The following is a 24,153-nucleotide window of genomic DNA, read 5'->3' as shown; positions in this document are numbered from 1 at the left end:
ACAGCGAGAGAGAGAGCAAGAGATAGTGGGAGAGAGAGAGCAAGAGACAGCGAGAGACAGCGAGAGACAGCGAGAGAGAGAGAGAGAGAGAGCAACAGACAGCGAGAGACATCGAGAGACAGTGAGAGAGAGAGAGAGAGCAAGAGACAGCGAGAGAGAGAGAGAGACAGCGAGAGAGAGAGAGAGCAAGAGACAGCGAGAGACAGCGAGAGAGAAAGAGAGAGAGAGAGAGAGAGAGAGAGAGAGAGAGAGAGAGAGAGAGAGAGACCATATTTTGGCTCAGATATCTAAACAACGTTATGTCCCTGTGCTTGGAGCTTGCTGACCCCTGGCAGTGTTGGAAGAAAAGGACTAATTACAGAGGAATGAAGAATTTTCCCTTCCAATCTCCCAACAGGCACGACAGAACAATGAACAAGAAGAGGAGCGGAAAACTAGTGGGGGTGTAAGAAGACAGATAGAAAGAGAGAAAGGACGGTACTCTAGAGATAACATCAGGAACCTATACCATCCATATGGTTAGGAGAAAACACTCATCTCCTTCCCACCGCCCCATGACACTTTGTTCTTTATGTAATGGGAGTTTAACCACTTCAGGAAAACACAGTTACCTGAATACTTTCATTCATTTACAAGTAAAACCTTTTTACATTTTTCAAATGGACTCAGACTTAGTATGCTTTTCCTAAAGCCAGTAATTTTGGATAAGAACGGAAATTCCCTCCAATGATTCAAGCAACCAAATCATCAATGTCAGTAAACTGGCCTGGATTTCACTGGAGGGGGCTGTGGTGGAGTTTGTGATGGCGGGGTGTTTGATCACGTACCCGATTTCAAAGGTGCTGGAGGGTCACCTGATCCTCTTGGTAGGGGAGGATGGGGGGGCTGCGTGAGCCTCAATGCACCATGCCGGGGGTACAATAGGTACCCACCCCAGGGGCCAGCCCTCTCAGGCCCCTAGACAGGGTGGCCCGTCTCGCCTTTCACACAGATCTCATTTCAAGGCCCAATTTATCGATTGATGGGTGCAGGATAGGGAGTTTAGTCCTTTGAAAAGAGAAGACTTTGGGCTTTGTTCTTTAGACTGCCTCTTTTCCTTTCTCTTACGCCCAAACTTTCTCCTCCATGTAAAGAATGGTTTCCAGCTTGGTTGTGATTAGATAAGACAACTGAGGTAAGCTATTTTAGAATGGTTTCCAGCTTGGTTGTGATTAGATAAGACAACTGAGGTAAGCTAATTTACAAATGGTTTCCAGCTTGGTTGTGATTAGATAAGACAACTGAGGTAAGCTATTTTAGAATGGTTTCCAGCTTGGTTGTGATTAGATAAGACAACTGAGGTAAGCTAATTTACAAATGGTTTCCAGCTTGGTTGTGATTAGATAAGACAACTGAGGTAAGCTATTTTAGAATGGTTTACAGCTTGGTTGTGATTAGACAAGACAACTGAGGTAAGCTACTTTAGGCATAAGTGAGCTTTGATGGGTGTGCATTTCAGTAATATAAAGTAGTGAATTTATTAGAATACTTTATGGTATTTCAGTAGTATACAGTAATGCATGTATTGCTATAATATGTAGTATTTCAGTAGTATACAGTAATGCATCCAGTAGTATAATGTATAGTATTTCAGAAGTATACAGTAATGAATGTATTAGTATAATGTATAGTATTTCAGTAGTATACATTAATGAATGTATTAGTATAATGTATGGTACTTGAGTAGTATAAAATAATGAATATATTAGTATAATGTATAGTACTTCAGTAGTATAAAATAATGAATGTATTAGTATAATGTATAGTATTTCAGTAGTATACAGTAATGAATGTATTAGTAGAATGTATGGTACGTCAGTAGTATACAGTAAAGCCGTATCCAGAATAATTTATGCAATTCATCCAGATTTTTGCAGGCCACCTGCTCTTCAAACATCCCCGCTCCTCTGCACACTCCACTGGCTTCCAGTTGAAGCTCACTTCCACTATAACACCATGGTGCTTGCTTACGGAGCAGCAAGAGGAACTGCCCCTCCCTACCTTCAGACTATGCTCAAACCCTACACCCTAACCCCAAACACACCGTTCTGCCACCTCTGGTCATTTGGCCTTCCCACTCCTTCGGGAGGACAGTTCTTAATTAGCCCAATGTACTTCCTATGACTGTGATGTGTGGTTGTCCCACCAAGTTATATTAAGATGAATGCACTAATTGATAAGGGTGTCTGCTAAAAAATGACTCAAATGTAAATTAATGTATTCATTTAATGTATGGTATTTCAGCTATATACAGTAGTGAATGTAATAGTATACTGTGTAGTATTTCAGTAGTATACAGTAATGCATGTATTAGTATAATGTAATGGTATTTTAAGTTGTATACAGTAATTAATGTATCAAGCCTATACTGTGTGGTATTTCAGTAGTATAGAACAGTGGATGTATTAATATACACGAGCACTTGGAGAAGTACCCTGGCGAAGACTAAGCCACTCGGGGAAGAGGTAGTGGGAGTCCAGCCAAACCCCCAGTGACATAGTGTGTGTCACTCCGTCTTACAATGCCGTATTGTAGCAGAGAATCCTTGGCATATCACTAAGTGTCATTTCAATCATACTTAATGAGTTATTTTTTTAACCTTTATTTAACTAGAGACTCCCCCCAGCCACATTTTGAAGAATGGTTGAAAATGTCACGTCATTTGACTATGGGATCATACTTAATGCATTTTTGTTATTTTTTTTAACCTTTATTTAACCAGGCAAGTCAGTTAAGAACAAATTCTTATTTTCAATGACGGCCTAGGAACAGTGGGTTAACTGCCTGTTCAGGGGCAGAACGACAGATTTGTACCTTGTCAGCTCTGGGATTTGAACTTGCAACCTTCCGGTTACTAATCCAATGCTCTAACCACTAGGCTACCCTGCTGCCCCATTGGCTTTTATTACTGTAAATAAATTCCATCAACATTATATATTGTGATATCAATATAAGGAATACGGTTTCCAACAAGATAAGATCCTATGTTTTAAACCACTGCTTACATAAAGGAAAAAATGATGATAAATATTTACAAAGCGGATACATTTGTCTGGATAACAGTTGTCATCATAATTAGCACAGTCTAGTCTTTTGACAACCGTGCCTCATGTGACCTCATCTGTCAACACACTGCAGGCTCCAAAGAGAACGGAGCATAACCTTCCATAGACCAAACAGGAACAAGATCTTCTACAAACAACCCTCTAGAAGAAGACACAATGGATCTTTCAATCGTCAGATACACTTAGCTGCAGTATGTACTTAGATATATTCGATGTACAGTGAAGCTGGACGTTGAACAGGATGCTGTTTTGAATGATGTTGACTGAACATACATTACTCTTTCACCACACTGCACTGAATACCATCAAAACATAATAGGTTGGACAAAATACTTACTAGTGAGCGGTAATAATCAGTTGAAGCAATCTCTGGATGACGACCAGTGGGGTCAATAGACCAGAATCTTTGGCCATTTATCTGGTGCTGAGACTAATTGAATTGAAGCTCATCGGGATCTGTGAAACCTTGCTTGAAGTCCAAAATTTAAACCAGGCGGTTGTGTAATAAAAATTTGCGAAGAGTGGTGAGATTTTGGAAATTCAACTCTTTAAAGGGGCGGCAGGAGGTTAGAGCGTCGGACTAGTAACCGAATGGTTACAAGATTGAGTCACCAAGCTGAGGTAAAAGTCTGTCATTCTGCCCCTGAACAAGGTAGTTAACCCATTGTTCATTCCTTTTGTCAGACAATACCAGCATTGTACTCTGGGCCCCAGCATCCACACTGAAAGGCTATCTATCCAACAAAACCCAAGGCTCATCCCTGGGTATAGGTGGTGTGTATTAATGTGTGTGTGTGTGTGTGTGTGTGTGTGTGTGTGTGTGTAGGGGGGGGTGCTTGCGTCTGTGCAATGCTCTATAGACTAGGCCTGAACGTGTTCCAATCAGCATCCACCATTGCCTTCATCTCCATCCCTGGTTTTATATGACTGGCTGCTGAGTGAGTTGACGTAAGTGTGGGGTCAGGGTTCAACTTTTAGGGGATCAATTCCAGAACCCCCATATCCAACACCAAGGAAGGGTTGTCATGGTGCCGGTTGTTGATCAGGAAAATCAAGAACCTCCAGGCCTCCTCTCCTCTGGCTGTGGGGAGTCTTCATCTCACTGCATTCATTTATTTTTCTTCTTTATTTCTCGGGTAATTAAAGTGTAATGTTTTATAGAATTAATGTAAACTCAAATGTCCTGTTCAGGTCCAGTCAGGTGTCTTTTCCAGCACCAGTTCTGATCTGATGTGGCTAATGGGGCCCAGATGTGGGCATGCCTGGCCAAACTCCCCACAGCTAAAGGAGAGGAGGCCTGGAGGGTCTAAAGTTCTGACTCACCACAGCCTAACTCCCCACAGTCAGAGAAGATGCCTAGAGGGTCCAAGCCTGACTCACCACAGCCTAACTCCCCAAAGTCAGAGAAGACACCTGGAGGGTTCAAGCCTGACTCCCTACAGCCAGAGGAGAGGAGGACTGGAGGGTCCATGCCTGACTCACCACAGTCAGAGAAGACGCCTGGAGGGTTCAAGCCTGACTCCCTACAGGCAGATGAGAGGAGGACTGGAGGGTCCATGCCTGACTCACCACAGTCAGAGAAGACGCCTGGAGGGTTCAAGCCTGACTCCCTACAGGCAGATGAGAGGAGGACTGGAGGGTCCATGCCTGACTCACCACAGTCAGAGAAGACGCCTGGAGGGTTCAAGCCTGACTCCCTACAGCCAGAGGAGAGGAGGACTGGAAGGTCCATGCCTGACTCCCCACAGTCAGAGAAGACGCCTGGAGGGTATAGGCCTAACTCCCCAAAACCAGAGGAGAGGACACCTAACTCCACCACACAGCCTTACCTACCCCCCCCCACAGCCTCCCCTACCTCCCCCAACTCCCCTACACAGCCTCCCCTAACTCCCCTACACAGCCTTCCCTAACTACCCCACACAGCCTTCCCTAACTACCCCACACAGCCTTCCCTAACTACCCCACACAGCCTTCCCTAACTCCCCTACACAGCCTCCCCTAACTCCCCTACACAGCCTTCCCTAACTACCCCACACAGCCTTCCCTAACTACCCCACACAGCCTTCCCTAACTACCCCACACAGCCTTCCCTAACTCCCCTACACAGCCTTCCCTAACTCCCCCACACACATTCCCACTGGAAGCTACTGTATAATAAATACCACAGAGGCTGTGATATATTTCTCTTCCTTTAGTTCACATTTCACTATTACACTTGGGTTATGGTTTTACAACTTACTGTATATCAAGTATATAAGTAGTTGGCTGAAGAATTGCAACATTTGCATAGAACTAACGTTACAGATAGCAATACTGGGTGATTTGAAACGCCATAGTCAATAAATCAATAATATAATAATTATTTGAGCAAAAATGTTTATTTTTAATTTACAATCTGTAGAAGCTATGAGAATAGTAAGGTTCAATTTGTTTGTGAAGCATCACAGCACAGTTGAAAAATATATGGCAAATAGAAATCCAAAATGGATGATGTTGAGAGATAGATGGCAGAGGTTGAATGGAGCTGAAGGGTGGGACTAATAACAAGATAAACAATGTAAAACATACGGGGTCTGTAAAATGTATACAGGTTCAGAACTTTTGTGAAATAGCACAGTTACAAATAGAAATCAAACTGGATGGACATCAGAAATTGAGGAAGGACGAAGAACAAACAAAAAAGAACTATTGTAAAGTAGACTGTGTCTGTAAAATGTGTATAAGATGTATAAATTGAAGGTAAAAGCAGACGTGTTTATTAGTTTACTCCAATTGGGGGATCGGTGGTAGGGTTTGGGGGGAATAATAATAAAGGTATATTCTTTAAAAAAAGTATGTATCTCTATATAGGTATGTGTATGTATATATGTGTATACAGTGGGGAAAACAAGTATTTAGTCAGCCACCAATTGTGCAAGTTCTCCCACTTAAAAAGATGAGAGAGGCCTGTAATTTTCATCATAGGTACACTTCAACTATGACAGACAAAATTAGAAAAAAAATATCCAGAAAATCACATTGTAGGATTTTTTAATTCATTTATTTGCAAATTATGGTGGAAAAAAAAAAGTATAGAAGTAATTAAACTGATGTGACACATTTTCTTCCAAGAGCAGATCATCCAACTCTCACATTATATAAATAATATGTTATGTCATATAATAAACATATATATAAATATGTTGTTATCCTCTAGTCCCTGAAATGAGCATATCATTTTGTTAGGTATGATAGTCCGTTAGACTCCTTAATAGAATGTAAACAGATCTTTTCCATCGTATCCTTGGCCTGGTTGTACTTATTCTTGCCAGACAAGCAAATCAAGGCAGTCACCACGGTGTAAGCGGAGTGGTATCTTATTACATGTACAGTAGTAAACAGAGAGACACCCCACATGGCAAACAGTGACTCTTAATTAATGCCAACTCCAATAGTAACTTCAAACTTATTGCGTCTAGTATAACTTTACATAATACATGACAACAGTCTGGAAAGTACCATTAGCTGTACTGTAGTAGGCAGGATACATTGGTCCCACTTGGACTGATCTGACATTGATGAAAACCAGGCTGTCCTCAGAATCCGCTGTAGTGTGAGTTATGTTTCCTTTCCGGTTACTGTCATTCCCTTACCGTGTCTAAAGATGTTCAAGGGCCATGTGATGAACAGCATGAGAATGTAAGCTGCATGGCTGAGTTCCTCTAAATGTGTTTTACAGGAGAACAGCAGGAGGTCCAAAGCCCCCCATTGTTAAAGCAGGAAGTAGTGTCTGCTGTCTGTAGAGAAAGGGGGGTCAGATCCCTCACATAGAGATCTGGAGTGGCAGACACCACTGGTGCCATGGAGACTGGCCTCAGCCTCAGGACTGCAGTTTACACTGGCTTACAGGGGCTCCGTTCAATCCAAGCCACAATGCAGTATTTGGATGGTAACATCTAAACATGCTGTAACTTTTCTTCCTGTCATGTGATTCTGATTATTACTACTGTAGTTGATGTAGATTAAGCTCTTTTAAGCTGGGCAGAGATGGCAAGAGAAGAAACAGCTGGCAATGTCAGAAGGAAAAGTTCAGAATGGTAACCACAAAAGGATGAAAGGGTTTTTAGAGACTCCAGTAACCGCATCGTTTGATTCCGGACATTTTTGAGCTAATTCAATTGCAAAAGTTAGAGTTATGGGAGAACCCTCTGTGATTATTACATTATCAAGGGTCAGGAGAAAGACAATGTCCAAAACATGTAGAAACACACGGAGAGAAAGAGAGAGAAAGAGAGAGACAGAGAGAGAAAGAGAGAGACAGAGAGAGTGAAAGAGAGAGAGAGACAGAGAGAGACAGAGAGAGACAGAGCCAGACAGAGAGACACAGAGAGAGAGAGAGAGAGAGAGAGAGACAGAGAGAGTGACAGATAGAGAGAGATAGAGAGACAGAGACAGAGAGACATAGAGAGCGACAGAGAGACATAGAGAGAAAGAGAGACAGAGAGAGAGACAGACAGAGAGAGAGAAACAGAGAGAGAGAGAAACAGAGAGAGAGAGACATACAGAGAGAGAGAGAGAGACAGAGAGAGAGAGAGAGAAACAGAGACAGAGAGAGTGAAAGAGAGAGAGACAGAGACAGACAGAGAGAGACAGAGCCAGACAGAGAGAGAGAGACAGAGAGAGACAGAGAAAGACAGAGAGAGTGAAAGATAGAGAGAGAGAGAGACAGAGAGACATAGAGAGAGCCAGAGAGACATAGAGAGAGAGAGACAGAGGGACAGAGAGACAGAGAGAGAGAGAGAGAGAGAGAGAGAGAGAGAGAGAGAGAGACAGGGAGACAGGGAGATAGAGAGAGAGAGAGACAGAGAGAGTGACAGATAGAGAGATAGAGAGACAGAGACAGAGAGACAGAGAGCGACAGAGAGACATAGAGAGAAAGAGAGAGACAGAGAGAGAGACAGACAGAGAGAGAGAAACAGAGAGAGAGACATACAGAGAGAGAGAGAGACATACAGAGAGAGAGAGAGAGACAGAGAGAGAGAGAGAGAAACAGAGACAGAGAGAGTGAAAGAGAGAGAGACGGACAGAGAGAGACAGAGCCAGACAGAGAGAGAGAGACAGAGAGAGACAGAGAGAGTGACAGATAGAGAGAGAGACAGAGACATAGAGAGAGACAGAGAGACATAGAGAGAGAGACAGAGGGACAGAGAGACAGAGAGAGAGAGAGAGAGAGAGACAGAGAGAGAGAGAGAGAGAGACAGAGAGAGAGAGAGACAGGGAGATAGAGAGAGAGAGAGACAGAGAGAGAGAGAGACATACAGAGAGAGAGAGAGAGACAGAGAGAGAGAGAGAGACAGAGAGAGGGAGAGACAGAGAGAGAGGTGAGAGAGAGAGAGAGGTGAGAGAGAGAGAGAGAGAGAGAGAGAGAGAGAGAGAGAGAGAGAGAGAGACATAGAGAGAGACAGAGACAGAGAGACACACAGAGAGGGACATAGAGAGACAGAGAGACATAGAGAGACAGAGAGACAGAGGGACGGAGAGACAGAGAGAGACAGAGACAGACAGAGAGAGAGACATACAGAGAGAGAGACATACAGAGAGAGACAGAGAGAGAGAGAGACAGAGAGAGAGAGAGAGAGACAGAGAGAGAGAGATAGAGAGAGATAGACAGAGAGAGAGAGAGAGAGAGAGAGAGAGAGAGAGAGACAGAGAGAGAGAGAGAGAGAGAGAGAGAGAGAGAGAGAGACAGAGAGAGATAGAGAGAGAGAGAGAGAGACAGAGAGATAGAGTGAGCGAGACAGACAGAGAGAGAGAGAGAGAGAGACATACAGAGAGAGAGAGAGAGAGAGAGAGAGAGAGAGAGAGAGAGACAGAGAGAGTGAGAGAGAGATAGACACAGAGAGGGACATAGAGAGAGACAGAGAGACATGGAGAGACAGAGAGACAGAGGGACGGAGAGACAGAGAGAGACAGAGAGAGCAGAGCAGAGGTCACGATCAGATGAGCTCCTGCATTTTTCAGCATTTAAAAAAAAGAAGATAGATTTAGATTTAGAGTTAGATAAACTTTGATTTTTTTGTCAGGAACACATACAGGATGTTACCCTCTACAACATAACCCTCACTTCAAATCAAAACTCAAAACCTACAACCTGATTTTGGACGGAATGTTGGAATCACCTGGAAGGTTCACAACCACCAAGTATTATTATTCTATACAGCAAATTATCTGGAAAACAACAGAAACCTGAAAACACCACCCAACTTGGAACTGAGGGAGTAATGTTTAGTCTGAAACTATTTCCAAAAGCCAAGAAGAAAAATACACGACATTACTTTATAAGGACTGAATGCTAACATAATTCTGCCAAGCTTGATATAGCTTCAACTAGCACTGACGTGTCAAGTGAGAGGTGTCAAAGCCCAACAATGGCAGGAGAGTCAAACAGTCCAATCCAACCAAATGGAGAGGCCTTAGAAGATCCCTCCCGCTGTTCAGAGGTAATTAAAATACAGTACCCTGTGTATGTAAAGAATGATAAGGCAAGAAAAGATTACAAACTTAAGCTCCTTATGGAAAATCAAGAGACACTTTTTGCTGACTATTACAAAAATGGAAACATCAGCAACCTTATCTTCCACACAAACCATCAGCTGGCATGGCACAGAGCTATATTAGCACACTACCCCTTTGTTAAGAGAGGGGGGGTTAACGAGGGGTGGAAACTCGGGATAATTGACAACGAGGACTCTGAGTCAGCTAATATTAACCTCTATAAGTCCGGAACAGTAATGATACAGGGTAACCCCAAACAGTTTCAGCTGGACTTTCACCAAATTAAAGAATTAGCCCAGCAGGAGAAGCTCTCCCTTGATAAAGATACCCCCACCCCAAGTGGGTCAGACCAGACCTCTTCACTATATAACCCCACAGACGAGCAACCCCCAGCGCACAGTCAACCTCCCAGCACAGATTACTACTCCCTCATTGAAATGTAGGATAAATTCACCCAGCTGGAGGTAAGGCAGGTGGAGCTGGAACAGCAGGTGATTACACTCCAGTCAGCACAGACCCAGACAACAGTCCAGCACAACAACACCCCCTTAACCAGACACGGAGTGCTGGAGGTGGAGAGAGACATATCTGCACTCTGGAGAGTGGTGAGACAACTTCAACAGGAGAAAGAGCAGGAGCAGAACGGAGAGGATCAGACTGCTGGAGGAGAGGTTGAGGGGGATGGCGTGTGACAGAGAACAACCCACTAGAGAGGTGGCCACCCCCACAGAGAAGCCAGCACCCGAGAAAAGTCTCGACACCACAGCAGAACAGTCCACACCAGACCCTGACCATAGAGTCGACATCACAGCAGAACAGACAAATGAAGAACCCCAAGGCCAGCGGCTCTCACCCCCTCTGAGCGCCCTCCCGTCAGCCACCCTGATAGCCCTTCTGACAACCCCCCCACACACACACACACACACACACACCCATTGAGGATAAGCACAAGACACAGATTGTACTCCTTATGGACTCAAATGGGAAATATATAGAAGAAAAAAATATTTTTCCCAAACACAGTATCTAAACTCTGGTGTCCAAACACCCAGCGCGCCCTAGACCTTCCCGTGACTGTGCCTCAAAACCAAATGTTTTCCTGGCCCACCACTCCACCCTGGACTTGAACAGCCTCTATGACCAGGTCCACCTCTACAAGGCAGCAGTCAAATCAAATTTTATTTGTCACATACACGTGGTAAGCAGATGTAAATGCGAGTGTAGCGAAATGCTTGTGCTTCTAGTTCCGACGATGCAGTAATAACCAACGAGTAATCTCGCTAACAATTCCAAAACTACTAACTTATACACACAAGTGTAAAGGGATAAAGAATATGCACATAAAGATATATGAATGAGTGATGGTACATAGCGGCATAGGCCAGATGCAGTAGATGGTATCGAGTACAGTATATACATATGAGATGAGTATGTAAACAAAGTGGCATAGTTTAAAGTGGCTAGTGATACATGTATTACATAAAGATGCAGTAGATGATATAGAGTACAGTATATATGTATACATATGATAAATATAATGTAGGGTATGTAAACATTATATTAAGTAGCATTGTTTAAAGTGGCTAGTGATATATTTTACATCAATTCCCATTATTAAAGTGGCTGGAGTTGAGTCAGTGTGTTGGCAGCAGCCACTCAATGTTAGTGGTGGCTGTTTAACAGTCTGATGGCCTTGAGTGGGAGTACAGGAGAGGGCTCAGAACGCACCCTTGTGGGGCCCCAGTGTTGAGGATCAGCGGGGTGGAGATGTTGTTACCTACCCTCACCACCTGGGGGCGGCCCGTCAGGATGTCCAGTAACCAGTTGCACAGGGCGGGGTCGAGACCCAGGGTCTCGAGCTTGATGACGAGTTTGGAGGGTACTATGGTGTTAAATGCTGAGCTGTAGTCAATGAACAGCATTCTCACATAGGCATTCCTCTTGTCCAGATGGGTTACGGCAGTGTGCAGTGTGGTTGAGATTGCATCGTCTGTGGACCTATTTGGGTGGTAAGCAAATTGGAGTGGGTCTAGGGTGTCAGGTAGGGTGGAGGTGATATGGTCCTTGACTAGTCTCTCAAAGCACTTCATGATGACGGAAGTGAGTGCTACGGGGTGGTAGTCGTTTAGCTCAGTTACCTTAGCTTTCTCGGGAACAGGAACAATGGTGGCCCTCTTGAAGCATGTGGGAACAGCAGACTGGGATAGGTATTGATTGAATATGTCCGTAAATACACCAGCCAGCTGGTCTGCGCATGCTCTGAGGGCGCGGCTGGGGATGCCGTCTGGGCCTGCAGCCTTGCGAGGGTTAACACGTTTAAATGTTTACTCACCTCGGCTGCAGTGAAGGAGAGTCTGCATGATTTGGTTGCGGCCGTGTCAGTGGCACTGTATTGTCCTCAAAGCGGGCAAAAAAGTTATTTAGTCTACCTGGGAGCAAGGCATCGTGGTCCGTGACTGGGCTGGTTTTCTTTTTGTAATCCGTGATTGACTGTAGACCCTGCCACATACCTCGTGTCTGAGCCGTTGAATTGCAATTCTACTTTGTCTCTATACTGACGCTTAGCTTGGTTGATTGCTTTTCGGAGGGCATAGTTACACTGTTTGTATTCGGTCATGTTTCCGGTCACCTTGCCCTGATTAAAAGCAGTGGTTCGCGCTTTCAGTTTCATGCGAATGCTGCCATCAATCCACGGTTTCTGGTTTGGGAATGTTTTAATCGTTACTATGGGAACAACATCTTCAACGCACGTTCTAATGAACTCGCTCACCGAATCAGCGTATTCGTCAATGTTGTTGTTTGACGCAATACGAAACATATCCCAGTCCACGTGATGGAAGCAGTTTTGGAGCGTGGAATCAGATTGGTCGGACCAGCATTGAACAGACCTCAGCGTGGGAGCTTCTTGTTTTAGCTTCTGTCTGTAGGCAGGGAGCAACAAAATGGAGTCGTGGTCAGCTTTTCCGAAAGGAAGGCGGGGGCAGGGCCTTATATGCATCGCGGAAGTTAGAATAGCAATGATCCAAGGTTTTACCAGCCCTGGTTGCGCAATCGATATGCTGATACAATTTAGGGAGTCTTGTTTTCAGATTAGCCTTGTTAAAATCCCCAGCTACAATGAATGCAGCCTCAGGATGTGTGGATTCCAGTTTGCAAAGAGTCAAAGTTCGTTCAGAGCCATAGATGTGTCTGCTTGGGGGGGAATATATACGGCTGTGATTATAATCGAAGAGAATTCCCTTGGTAGATAATGCGGTCGACATTTATTGTGAGGAATTCTAAATCAGGTGAACAGAAGGATTTGAGTTCCTGTATGTTGTCGTGACCACACCACGTCTCGTTAACCATAAAGCATACGCCCCCGCCCCTCTTCTTACCAGAAAGATGTTTGTTTCTGTCGGCGCAATGCGTGGAGAAACCAGCTGGCTGCACTGACTCCGATAGCGTCTCTCAAGTGAGCCATGTTTCCGTGAAGCAAAGAACGTTACAGTCCCTGATGTTCCTTTGGAATGCTACCTTTGCTCGGATTTCATCAACCTTATTGTCAAGAGACTGGACATTGGCGAGTCGTATTCTAGGGAGTGGCACGCGATGTTCCCGTCTCCAGGACCCTGACCAGAAGACCGCTTCGTTTGCCCTTTTTACGACGTCGTTGTTTTGGGTCGCAGGCTGGGATCCATTCCGTTGTCCTGGGTGGAAGGCAGAACACAGGATCTGCTCTGGGAAAGTCATATTCTTGGTCGTACTGATGGTGAGTTGACGCTGCTCTTATATTCAGTAGTTCTTCTCGACTGTATGTAATGAAACCTAAGATGACCTGGGGTACCAATGTGAGAAATAACAGGTAAAAAAAAAACTGCATAGTGTCCTAGGAACGCGAAGCGAGGCGGCCATCTCTGTCGGCTCCCACCTTTGCCCGGTCTCTAAAGGACATCGCTCTCAAACGTATCCCCAACACTTAAACACAGGAGCAACAGATGAATCAAAACACCCCACCCAGACCTGCAGGACCCCCTCCCCCCCTGGACCTACACATAGAGGACCCACGCCAAGAGGACTTACATCCACACCCCCACCCCAACCAATCAACGCCCACCCACATCAACCATGCCCACACCCCATTTAGGCCCCCTCAGATCAGACCTATGCCACTCCTGCCCACCCCATGCACCCCACCCCCACAAAGAGGGCCTCAACATGGAAGTCACACATACGTCCAGGTAGTGAGCGGGCAAACAGGCCCAACCCCCACTCTTACACACGCCCAAGCCAATGGCATGTACCAGATGCTCAGCAGGCTCTGCTCACACTTACTGGCCTGAGGCCAAACCACGACCAACAACATTGGGTACTTTATGGAACAAAAATCCTTCACTATATCATCCTGGAATATCCAAGGCCTGAGGTCATCTGCCTTTGGCCTAAATAGCAGGATTCCGGACATCACCAAAGAAATCGGTAATGCAGACATTGTCATCCTGCAAGAAACCTGGTTTAGAGGAGAAGGACCCAATGGTTGCCCTCTAGGTTACAGAGAGCTGGTAGTCCCATCCACCAAACTACCAGGTGTGAAACAGGGAAGGGACTCAGGGGGTATGCTAATATGGCATAGAACAGACCTAACTAACTCCTGTGGCAAACCTCTTCAAGGTTAGGAGCGTTTGTCACAAACTAAGTGGTAATGAGAGTTCTTTCGAACAGGACAGTACCTGTGTGTTTGTTTCTCCGTCCTGGTCCACCCAGGCCGTAGGCGAGGTCAATGATAGCATGGTCACTGATGTGGGTGAAGTGGCGCCCCAGCAGGTAGTATTTCAGGCTTTCTAGAGCCCACTTTACTGCCAGCGCCTCTTTCTCAACGACTGAGTAGTTGGTTTCCCGTGGTTCCAGCTTCCTGCTTAAAAACAGGATGGGGTGTTCCACCCCTTCTACCTCTTGGGATAGCACTGCTCCCAAGCCGACCTCTGAGGCATCCGTCTGAACCATAAACTCTCTCTCAAAGTCTGGTACCACCAGCACTGGATTACAGCAGAGAGCCTCCTGTAATGTCCTAAATGCTTTGGTGGCCCTTTCATCCCATTTGACCATGTTTGGCCCTCTGGCTCTAGTCATGTCGGTAAGTGGGGCGGCCACTGTGGCATAACTTGGGATGAACTTCCGGTAGTAACCCGTCAGCCCTAGGAAGGCTCGAACCTGCTTCTTATTTACTGGTTTCAGCCATTCTCTAATTGCCTTCACCTTCTTATGTTGGGGTTTGATTAACCCTCTTCCCACAGTGTATCCCAGATACTCTGTTTCCTCTAACCCCACATAACACTTGGCAGGGTTTGCCGTGAGCCCTGCCTTTCTAAGGGCGTCTAACACTGCCTGTACCGGGGTAAGTGGGATTCCCAATCTGGGCTGTAGATCCCCACGTCATCTAAATAAGCTGCGGCATATGCTTTGTGCGGTTTTAGGACTTTGTCCATGAGCCGTTGAAAGGTGGCTGGGGCCCCGTGTAAGCCGAATGGCATGACGGTGTATTGAAACAAACCGTCAGGCCCGCCGAGCCTCGGGTACCCGATATGGCCTCATACTCACTTTTCTCCCTGGTAGGGAAACGATATCATGAGCCGTAACCTCAGTTCGGCCAGGTACCTCTGAAAACACATCTCTGTTCTTCTGGATCAGGGTCTTTACTTCCTGTACTTGTGCTGGGGACAGAGTGGGTGAGATATTTACTTCGGCTGTCTCCTGAGTGTGTGTGGTGTATGTGACCATTAGTGTTTCTCTCTCTCTCCATGATTTTAACAGATTTATGTGATAAATCTGTTCCTGGGGCCGTCGACCTGGCTGTCGGATCCGATAATTGACTTCTCCTATTCTCTCCAGTACTTCATATGGTCCTTTCCATGTGGCCAGTAGTTTACACTCTACCGTGGGGATCAGCACTAACACCTTATCTCCCGGTTGAAATTTCCTCAGGGTAGCCTGCCGGTTATAAGTGTGCCGCTGGTGCTTCTGTGCTTGTCTCATGTGCTCTCTGACGATGGGCATGACTGTGGCTATCCTGTCTTGCATTGCCGTGACGTGCTCTATGACACTAATATACGGGGTGGATTGGTGCTCCCAGGTTTCCCGGGCGATGTCTAAGATTCCCCGGGGATGCCTCCCATATACCAGCTCAAAGGGAGAAAACCCCAGCGAGGCTTGAGGAACCTCTCTAATGGCAAACATCAGATACGGCAACATGCAATCCCAGTTCTTCCCATCCTTATCGATTACATTCCTGAGCATTGACTTCAGGGTCCGGTTGAATCTCTCGACCAGCCCGTCCGTCTGAGGATGGTAAACCGATGTCCTCAACTGTTTCACCTGCCACAGTTTACAAAGGTCCGCCATAATTTGGGACATAAAGGGGGTCCCCTGGTCGGTAAGGATCTCCTTTGGAACCCCTACCCTGGTGAACAAGAGCACTAATTCCTTTGCAATATTCTTGGAAGCCATCGTCCGAAGGGGAATGGCTTCTGGGTAGTGAGTGGCATAATCTAGAATGACCAGAATGTACTGGTGCCCTCTGGCGGATTTGGGTAGTGGGCCCACTAAATCCATCGCTATCCTCTCAAATGGTGTTTCGATTATGGGGAGTGGCACTAACGGGCTTCTAACAGCTGGTCGGGGAGCTGTTAACTGGCACTCCGGGCACTCTCCACAATGCCGAGCCACTTCAGCTTGAATTCCTGGCCAGTAAAACCTCCTTACAATCTGGTCTTGGGTTTTATCGATACCAAGGTGTCCACCCAGAATGTGCCCATGAGCTAGATCCAGTACTGTCCTCCGGTACCGAGTGGGAACCAACAACTGTTCCACCTCATCAACCCCTATTTTCGAGACTCTGTACACCAAACCCTTTTTCATGATGAAGTGGGGAAAACTATTAGGCATCATACCAACATTTATGGGAGTAACATCTACGACCTGCACATCTGCTCTGGCTTGCTGCAGGGTTGGATCCTGGTTTTGGGCCGTCCCAAAATTAGTCAAGGAACCTGCCAGGTCTGCGGGTTCTAGATCGTCGTCCTCTGGATTCAGACCGACCCCAGCCCCACTAATACCGGGCTGTTGTTATCAGCGAGGTTTGCCACTTCATCCTCCTCCTCCCCTACTAGCACTTGTGATGTTGTCACCTGGGAGACCTCTTTTCCTGGCTTTGGTTGAAGGCCCCATGCTTCTTCCTGCTTGGTCAGGGTTGTTGGCTTCTCAAATATGCCATTCTTGTGGCCTAACTTCGCAAAGTTAGGAAAGTCTCTACCCAATATTACATCATATGGCATCTTTAGGACCACACCGACCTCATAATCCAGCAGACCGTCCTCTGTTTGTATACTCACTAAGGCCGTGGGGTACAGACGGGTATCCCCATGAATGCATGTAACACTGATATCCTGTCTTGTATCCAGTTTATGATTCGGCACTAGGCTTGCAACGACCAGGGTTAGCATACTGCCGGAATCCAGCAGTGCTTCAACCTCTTTCCCTTCAACCTTCACCCTGCACATATGTTTGTTTCTTGATCTTTCAAGTACAGTGGTTACAACAGGACATGCATACCGTATATCATCTTCATTTTCACCGAGGTTACATTGCATTGGCTCTTCTTTAATAGGGCAATATGTCCTGGTTGATTACAATTGTAACAGATAATAGGGGTTCGGGGGGGAGAGCCCTCGACACCCAGTCCCGGTTTCCGTTTTTCCCCTTAGTGTCTCGGCCTGATTCTGATTCTTTCCTCATGGCCCCACGCTGCTCTCTTCCCCCTCTATATGCTGGGACAGCCTTACCCTGTCCGCTGGTTTGCCCATGCCTGGGGAACGGGAATCTTTCCTCCTGTGCCTGCTCAGCTGTTCCTGCCATACAATACCGTTCAACCAGGCCCACGAGATGGTCGGCGGAAAGTACCTCGTTCTGGCCAACCCATCGTCTCACTTCTTGGGGTAGACCTCGCTGAAACTGGTTGAGTACGATGGTCTCGACGATCTCGGCGGATGACCGGGTCTCTGGTCGCAACCATTTCCGTGCCAGGTGAATCAAGTCGAACATCTGTGTTCGTGGGGGTTGTCCCGGTCGGTAGGACCACTGGTGGAAGCGGTGTGCCCTCACGGTATTGGTCACTCCCAGTCTAGTCAGGATCTCTCCCTTTAGTTTATCGTAATCCTGTGCATCTTTCAACTCCAGGTCGAAATACGCTTTTTGAGCGTCCCCTGCCAGGTATGGTGCCAGAAGCCCTGCCCATTCTTCTTTTGGCCACTTCTCCCTCTCTGCCGTCCTTTCGAAGGTGGTAAGATATGCTTCCACATCATCCTGCGCTGTCATTTTTTGAAGAAAATGATTGGCCCTCCTCTGGGTATTTGCAGCTGGTAATTGAGCCCCAATTTGGTCCGCTAGAACCTTTAGGCCTTCTCTTAACTCCCGGGTGTTTCTCTCTTGCTCTTCTCTGAGCAGCTGGTTGGTGCGGTGCTGGACCTGTAACGTGTCCTGATACATTTGCATTGCATCCTGATGAGCTATTTGTTGAGCTCCAGTTGCCTCTTGTTGGGCGGCCGCCGCTTGTAACAGGGCCTGTATGGCTCCCTCCATACTCGTTTTCCTGAGAAACTGTCCTAACCAAACAAAGCCACAAAAAAAACCTGACTCCCCTTTGGAGTGCTAACTGAACATTTTTTTATTTTTCTCCTACCTAACCAGTGGTATGGTTAGTCCATGCCCACATCCTCCACCACGTGTGGCAAACCTCTTCAAGGTTAGGAGCGTTTGTCACAAACTAAGTGGTAAACTGTCACCAAATCACCCAAGAATGAGAGTTCTTTCGAACAGGACAGTACCTGTGTGTTTGTTTCTCCGTCCTGGTCCACCCAGGCCGTAGGCGAGGTCAAGGATAGCAGGGTTCGGTACACGAATCGGGTTCTCGGTAGGTCCAGGACCAAACGCCAACAGGTAAGTCCAAAACAGTCCAACTCATACACGGTAAATCCAGCCAATCTCTATTGTCTCTTTCTCTATTGTTCATAGATCCTTCCAGCACTCTCTTCTCCTCTTCCTGGTTTTTCTTGACCCTTTATCTGTGGGTTGGCTCCACCTTCTGAGGGTTCCCCTTGCTTCTGGGACTTGTAGTTTTGGTGGTCGGCCATTTTGTGTTCTGTAGTTCTGACAGGGGTGGCCATTTTAGTGATCGGGCAGAGCCCGTTTATTAGTTCTGCTCTCACATATCTGCCATTTACCACTCGACCCCCTTCTTTGCCACACTCCATTAAATGAATCAAAACAGGAACATTTTACATTTGGCTAGAAATTCAAAAGGGAATTATCTTAACAGAGAAAAATGTCCTCCTGTGTGCTACTTATATCCCCCCAATAGAATCCCTATACTTTAATGAAGACAGCTTCTCCATCCTGGAGGGGGAAATCAATAATTTCCAGGCCCAGGGACATGCACTAGTCTGTGGCGACCTAAATGCCAGAACCGGACAAGAACCTGACACCCTCAGCACACAGGGGGGACAAACACCTGCCTGCAGGTGACAGCATTCCATCCCACATGCCCCCCTAGGAACAACTATGACAACATAACCAACAAAAACGGGTCACAACTCCTGCAGCTCTGTCGCACGCTGGGTATGTACATAGTCAATGGTAGGCTTCAAGGGGAATAGGTATAGGTACACCTATAGCTCATCTCTTGGCAGTAGTACTGTAGACTACTTTAGCACTGACCTCAAACCAGAGTCTCTCAGAGCATTCACACTCAGCCCATTGGCACCCCTATCAGACCACAGCAAAATCACAGTCTACTTGAACAAAGCAATACTCAATCATGAGGCATCAAAGCTAAAGGAACTGAGCAACATTAAGAAATGCTATAGATGGAAGGAATGCAGTTTGGAAACCTACCAAAAAACAATAAGGCAACAACAAACTCAATCCCTTTTAGACAATTTCCTGGGTAAAACGTTCCACTGTAATAGTGAAGGTGTAAACGTGGCAGTAGAAAATCTTAACAGTATATTTGACCTCTCAGCTTCCCTATTAAATCTAAAAATCTCAAATAGAAAACTGAAAAAAAGAACAACACTGACAAATGGTTTGATGAAGAATACAAAAATCTAAGAAAGAAATTGAGAAACCTGTCCAACCAAAAACATAGAGACCCGGAAAATCTGAGTCGACACCTTCACTATGGTGAATCACTAAAACAATACAGAAATACACTACGGAAAAAGAAGGAACAGCACATCAGAAATCAGCTCAATGAAATTGAAGAATCCATAGACTCTAACCACTTCTGGGAAAATTGGAAAACACTAAACAAACAACAACACAAAGAATTATCTATCCAAAAATGGAGATGTATGGGTAAACCAGTTCTCCAATCTTTTTGGCTCTATATAAAGAATAAAGAGCAAAAACATATACATGATCAAATACAAATCTTAGAATCAACTATTAAAGACAACCAGAAACCACTGGATTCTCCAATTACCTTGAATGAGTTACAGGACAAAATTAAAACCCTCCAACCCAAAAAGGCCTGAAATTATCAAATATACAGACAACAAATTCCAATTGGCTATCCTAAAAATCTTTAACATCATCCTTAGCTCTGGCATCTTCCCCAATATTTGGAACCAAGGACTGATCACCCCAATCCACAAAAGTGGAGACAAATTTGACCCCAATAACCACCGTGGAATATGCGTCAACAGTAACCTTGGGAAAATCCTCTGCATTATCATAAACAGCAGACTCATACATTTCCTCAATGAAAACAATGTACTGAGCAAATGTCAAATTGGCTTTTTAACAAATTACCGTACAATAGACCATGTATTCACCCTGCCCACCCTAATTGACAACCAAACGAACCAAAACAAAGGCAAAGTCTTCTCATGCTTTGTTTATTTCAAAAAAGCCTTCGACTCAATTTGGCATCTGCTAAGGGTCTGCTACACAAATTGATGGAAAGTGGTGTTGGGGGTAAAACATACGACATTATAAAATCCATGTACACAAACAACAAGTGTGTGGTTAAAATTGGCAAAAAACACACACATTTCTTCACACAGGGTCGTGGGGTGAGACAGGGATGTAGCTTAAGCCCCACCCTCTTCAACATATATATATCAACAAATTGGCGCGGGCACTAGAAAAGTCTGCAGCACCCGGCCTCACCCTACTAGAATCCGAAGTCAAATGTCTACTGATGATCTGGTGCTTCTGTCACCAACCAAGGAGGGCCTACAGCAGCACCTAGATCTTCTGCACAGATTCTGTCAGACCTGGGCCCTGACAGTAAATCTCAGTAAGACCAAAATAATGATGTTCCAAAAAAGGTCCAGTCGCCAGGACCACAAATACAAATTCCATCTAGACACTGTTGCCCTAGAGCACACAAAAAAAAACTATACATACCTTGGCCTAAACATCAGCGCCACAGGTAACTTCCACAAAGCTGTGAACGATCTGAGAGACACGGCAAGAATGGCATTCTATGCCATCAAAAGGAACATACATTTCAACATACCAATTAGAATCTGACTAAAAATACTTGAATCAGTCATAAAGCCCATTGCCCTTTACGGTTATGAGGTTGGGGTCCGCTCACAAACCAAGACTTCACAAAATGGGACAAACACCAAATTGAGACTCTGCATACAGAATTCTGCAAAAATATCCTCCATGTACAACGTACATTGAATTGAGAGAGAGAGAGACAGAGAGAGAGACAGAGACAGAGAGAGACACAGAGAGAGACACAGAGACAGAGAGAGACACAGAGAGAGAGACAGAGACAGAGAGAGACACAGAGCGAGAGAGAGAGAGAGAGACAGAGAGAGAGAGACAGAGAGAGAGAGAAATATTTTTCTACCACCTGGATTGTTTTAAGTATTCACTCTTCTCCTCCAAACTACATTTGTAATCTATTAAATTGCCATTAACACCACGTTGACTTGCCCACCTCATATTGAAGTGCTTAGCCAACTACTTCACCACGGTAACAATATCCCTCGATAAGTAGGACTGCTGACAACTATGTCACCGCAAAGCAATTTCAGGCCTTGGGAACTAGTTACTACTTTAGGGTGAAAATACAAACACCTGCAGAATTTTGAGGAAACCTGTTGCAAATGTATATAATACATTCTCTACAGGTTGTTTGACAGTGATTAAAAACAGGTTGCTCCTCCTCGACCACCAATCCAAAGCCATGGAACGATAGAAAGTATTGTGGTAACTGGATAAGGCAGATACACTGAATGTCTGACAGTTACAGCATTCCGTTTGCCCTGTAGGTATTAGTTGTTCTACAGGAAAGTGTTCAAGTTACCCATAAACCCTTGGAAACAAGCTGGATTATACAAAGAACTCTGTAAAGATGATCTAATTAATAATCTGCTGTGGAAATAGAATGCTGTGATGTATGATGACCATGAAATGGCACAGAAACCCAAATAACAGTTTATGAAGTTTGACATAGAAATGTACAAAGTCTGAACTTGGCTGGTTATTGTGCGTGAGTGCAGGTCAAAACATGATCTTTGATGCTTTCTTCAACATTGACTGAAAACAATCATATGTATACCTTTTCCAGGAGGTTGGTGGCAACTTCAATGGGGAGGACAGGCTCATGGTAACGGCTGGAGCAGAATAAGTGGAATGGTATCAAATACATCAAACACATGATTTCCATGGGTTTGATGCCATTCCATTCGCTCCGTTCCAGACATTATTATGAGCCGTCCTCCCCTCCGCAGCCTCCACTGAATTACAGTTACATCTAGAGACCATCCAATGTAAATAGTTTGACACATTTTCTGGCTTGCTGCTAATTGCTTGCCACTGACAACCACGAAAAAAGGAAACATTCCTAAACCAAATTACACAATTAGGAAGAAAATACCTAATTAGCATGTACACACTAATATTACTATTCCTTGCAAAACATTGGATAGTTCTGTTCAGTGAATGCTGTGTTGTAAGAAGGTTTACAGGTGATTGTCTTGCCAACCCATGATATTCATTATTAATATGACTACCATACTGGAATGGGACAGAGTGATGAGCCTTCTGCTGCATGGGCTTTGTGGCTGGCTAGTGGAGGCACGTGTGGAATGCCAGTAATTGCTGTTGTCCCCGTCTTTGCTAAATTAACTTCCATGGTTATTTCTAAACCTTTCAAAATGGAAGAATCTCAAATGCAATCAATTCCTTGGAATCTTCGCGTCCTCACCGCTTTCTCAAAACCCATTGGATGAAAATAAAAACAGACAAAGAGCCAGAGAGGCTTCTGGTTGCTTAAGGTGACCGGGCGTGATAGCAATTCATCAAATCTTAACCCAATTACTTGACTTGTCAAACGGTCCCCTTTCAATTCCAGTCTCTTTAACCTCTAGGAAGGTACAGGGAGCTAAGCAAGGTACTGTAGATTAGCATGTACACACTAATATTACTATTCCTTGCAAAACATTGGATTGTTCTGTTCAGTGAATGCTGTGTTGTAAGAAGGTTTACAGGTGATTGCCTATACAGCATTGATCATAAAAGAGATACAGTGACGGGACAAGAGCAGGCACTAAGACCTGCAGCATTCTCCCCAGCTGAAAGGAGCTCCAGGCACTAAGACCTGCAGCATTCTCCCCAGCTGAAATGAGCTCCAGGCACTAAGACCTGTAGCATTCTCCCCAGCTGAAAGGAGCTCCAGGCACTAGGACCTGTAGCATTCTCCCCAGCTGACTAGGACCTGCTCCAGGCACTAGGACCTGTAGCATTCTCCCCAGCTGAAAGGAGCTCCAGGCACTAGGACCTGTAGCATTCTCCCCAGCTGAAAGGAGCTCCAGGCACTAAGACCTGACATTCTCCCCAGCTGAAAGGAGCTCCAGCACTAGGACCTGTAGCATTCTCCCCAGCTGAAATGAGCTCCAGGCACTAGGACCTGTAGCATTCTCCCCAGCTGAAAGGAGCTCCAGGCACTAGGACCTGTAGCATTCTCCCCAGCTGAAAGGAGCTCCAGGCACTAGGACCTGTAGCATTCTCCCCAGCTGAAAGGAGCTCCAGGCACTAGGACCTGTAGCATTCTCCCCAGCTGAAAGGAGCTCCAGGCACTAGGACCTGTAGCATTCTCCCCAGCATTCTCCCCAGCTGAAAGGAGCTCCAGGCACTAGGACCTGTAGCATTCTCCCCAGCTGAAAGGAGCTCCAGGCACTAGGACCTGTAGCATTCTCCCCAGCTGAAAGGAGCTCCAGGCACTAGGACCTGTAGCATTCTCCCCAGCTGAAAGGAGCTCCAGGCACTAAGACCTGTAGCATTCTCCCCAGCTGTAAGGAGCTCCAGGCACTAGGACCTGTAGCATTCTCCCCAGTTGTAAGGAGCTCCAGGCACTAGGACCTGTAGCATTCTCCCCAGCTGAAAGGAGCTCCAAGCACTAGGACCTGTAGCATTCTCCCCAGCTGTAAGGAGCTCCAGGCACTAGGACCTGTAGCATTCT

Source organism: Oncorhynchus masou, chromosome 5 (genome assembly GCF_036934945.1).
Source record: "Oncorhynchus masou masou isolate Uvic2021 chromosome 5, UVic_Omas_1.1, whole genome shotgun sequence".
Classification (NCBI taxonomy): Eukaryota; Metazoa; Chordata; class Actinopteri; order Salmoniformes; family Salmonidae; genus Oncorhynchus; species Oncorhynchus masou.
This window is presented reverse-complemented; position numbering follows the sequence as displayed.